Below are 3,132 nucleotides of genomic sequence, written 5' to 3'. Positions count from 1 at the left end.
TAAGTTAAAAGAATTGAAAAAGATGCTAGAAAAACACAATAAATTTAAAAAGAATTATAGTGGTGGTGTTTCCATCAGAAAAAGTAGACCAGTATAGGAGATGAGATTAGAGATATAGAAGAATAAATAAGAACACAGTATAATGATAAAAGGGTCAGTTCACAGCTATGTACCTAATAACTTCAAAATATACAAAGTAAATACTATAATAATGTTAAGAATTAAATAAATCCATAATTACACATGAATATTCTAACACTTCAAGGTTAGCAAGTGTAGAAAGTAAGTATATAGAAGGTACAAGCACCACTATCAGCCAATTTGACCAAATATATGTAAAATGTATGCATATATACACTTATTTTTTGACTGTTCATGGTAGAATCAATAAACTGTATAATGTAGGCCATAAAAAATCTCAATAAATTAAAAAGGATTGAAACAATACAAAGTATGTTCTCTGACCAGAGTGAAAGTAAACTAGAAATTATGAACACAGAGATATGTGGAAAATAGCCAAATACCTGGAATTTTTACACTTGAAAATAAATTGTGGATCAAGTAGCTAATCATGGAATGATACAAAAATATTTTAAATTGAAGGAAAATGGAAATGCAGCATATCAGATTTATGGAATAATGCTAAGGTTTTTTGAAAAGTTTATGGCTTAAAAATTATCCAATTAGGGGCGCCTGGGTGGCGGAGTCGGTTAAGCGTCGGACTTCAGCCAGGTCACGATCTCGCGGTCCGTGAGTTCGAGCCCCGCGTCGGGCTCTGGGCTGATGGCTCAGAGCCTGGAGCCTGTTTCCGATTCTGTGTCTCCCTCTCTCTCTGCCCCTCGCCCGTTCATGCTCTGTCTCTCTCTGTCCCAAAAATAAATAAACGTTGAAAAAAAAATAAAAAAAAAATTATCCAATTAGTGATTGAAGCTTACATTTTAAGAAACTAGGAAAAGAACAAAACTACATTCAAAATAAGCAGAAAATATGGAGTTAAGATCAGTGCCCCAAATGAATTGATTTTCAATATACTTTCAATGAATAGTTGGAAATTGCAATAAAAAAACCCATAAGGGGTGCCTGGGTAGCTTAGTCAGTTAAGTGGCCAACTTGATTTTGGTTCAGGTAATGATCTCACAGTCGTGAAATTGAGCCCCAACATCAGGCTCTGTACTGGGCATGGAGCCTGCTTAAGATTCTATCTCTCCTTCTACCCCTGCCCCACCAGCTCACAATCAGTCTTTCTCTCTCTCAAAACATAATAAATTCTAAAAAAAAATTAAAAAACATAAGAATTATGAATATTTAAATTTCATTAAATAAAGTGCATTACTTGCCCTGTGAACTGAAATATTAGAAAAATTAAAGAAGCTCCCAATAAATGGAGAAATGTACTATGCTCATGAATCATAGGACTCACCCTATGTTTATTGTCCAAAATTTTTACAGGTACTGAAAACTTCATGGATGTGGCAATTGAAGGGAAACAGGCCAATCGATAAATGATGGATAGATGAGAGATGATAGATAAAATGTGTTTATAATAATTGATATGGAGAAATACATATTCTGTGTTTTCTGAAAGAGATAACATAGATCTATCATTATATACGTTTTTATTTGTTACTTATGTAAGAACGGTGGCAGGCTTGAGATATAACTAAGGCAGGATACTCTATACTCCTTTGTAAAACCCCTTATTCATTGGTATACAAAGTTCTTATCAAAGAACCAACAGAATAAATACATTTCCTAAAATGGAATTAGTAAATGTACTCATAAATTTGATGTAAACTCCCACAGATTTTAAAAGAGTACACAGAAATTCTGTATAGTTGAAAGGATGTATCAACTTGTCTAAACCCATCTTCATACTGTTTCATCTTTTTTTTTTTTTTGGGGGGGGGGGGAAATGACCTAAGTTACATAAGTTAAATATCTTTAAATCTGTGTTTATGGGTATTTCTCAGTTCTCTCTTTTTTTAATTTTTAAAAAATACTTTATTTTTGAGAGAGAGACAGAGCATGAGCAGGGGAGGGGCAGAGAGAGAGGGAGACACAGAATCTGAAACAGGCTCCAGGATCTGAGCTGTCAGCACAGAGCCTGATGCGGGGCTCAAACTCACGAACCGTGAGATCAAGCCCTGAGCCAAAGCTGGACACTCAACCGACTGAGCCACCAGGTGCCCCTCAGAATTTCTCTTAAAAATTTTTTTTAATATTTTTTATTTATTTTAGAGCATGTGTAAGTGGGAGAGGGGCAGAGGGGAAAGAGAGAGAATCTCAAGCACAGTCCATGCTCAGCACAGAGCTGGATACGAAGCTGGATCCCATGATCCCAGGATCATGACTTGAGCCAAAATCAAGAGTCAGACGCTCAACCGACTAAGCCACCTAGGCACCCCTCAGAGGTTCTTTTATAAGAAATGAGGCAAAACACAAATATCTAATCATGTATATGAAGCAATATATGTAATAGGTATTTTATCTACAGGCATGCAGAGTTTGTTTTCACAGGGTATGTGGTACACAGATCAGAGAGGTAGACAATGGAGGTGTGATTTGCTATCTATCCTGTCCTTGTCTTCTGGACAGGTTTTGAATTTGTAAAGTAAGAGAAGAGTTTTAGATTCAAAGCACAAGCAAAAGGGAGGCATGGACTTGATGAGAGAGCACTGTTCTCTATTCCCCCACAATCTCCTGTGCATTGTTGGAGTCCTGAAGACAGGGGTGGGGAGAGCCATTGCAATTAGCAACATAAATGCTTATAACTCCTAGGTGAATTGTGTTCTAATAAAGGACAATGGCAGGCTGCCAGCCTAAACTGAGTTTTAATCAGTAAATAGAAACTGTTCTGACCGGGTTATCCAGGTGATTCTTTCCAAAAGCCAAATATAGTCACAACAGGCCCTGTCTTTAATTATTCCATGGCTTTCCATTGCTTATTGAATAAAAAGCAACAATGAATACAATGGAATACATTCTCATGCTATCTGCATATTTTACGCCTCATTAATTACATAATGATGTCATTGTGTGATTGGTCCAATAGTATTAGTCTTCTTTTTTTTTTTTTTTTTTTTTTTTTATTTAGAAATTTATTGCAGGAGATTTATTATAGGAATTGGCTCA

Source organism: Herpailurus yagouaroundi, unplaced genomic scaffold (genome assembly GCF_014898765.1).
Source record: "Herpailurus yagouaroundi ecotype Mexico unplaced genomic scaffold, PumYag 186, whole genome shotgun sequence".
Classification (NCBI taxonomy): Eukaryota; Metazoa; Chordata; class Mammalia; order Carnivora; family Felidae; genus Herpailurus; species Herpailurus yagouaroundi.
This window is presented reverse-complemented; position numbering follows the sequence as displayed.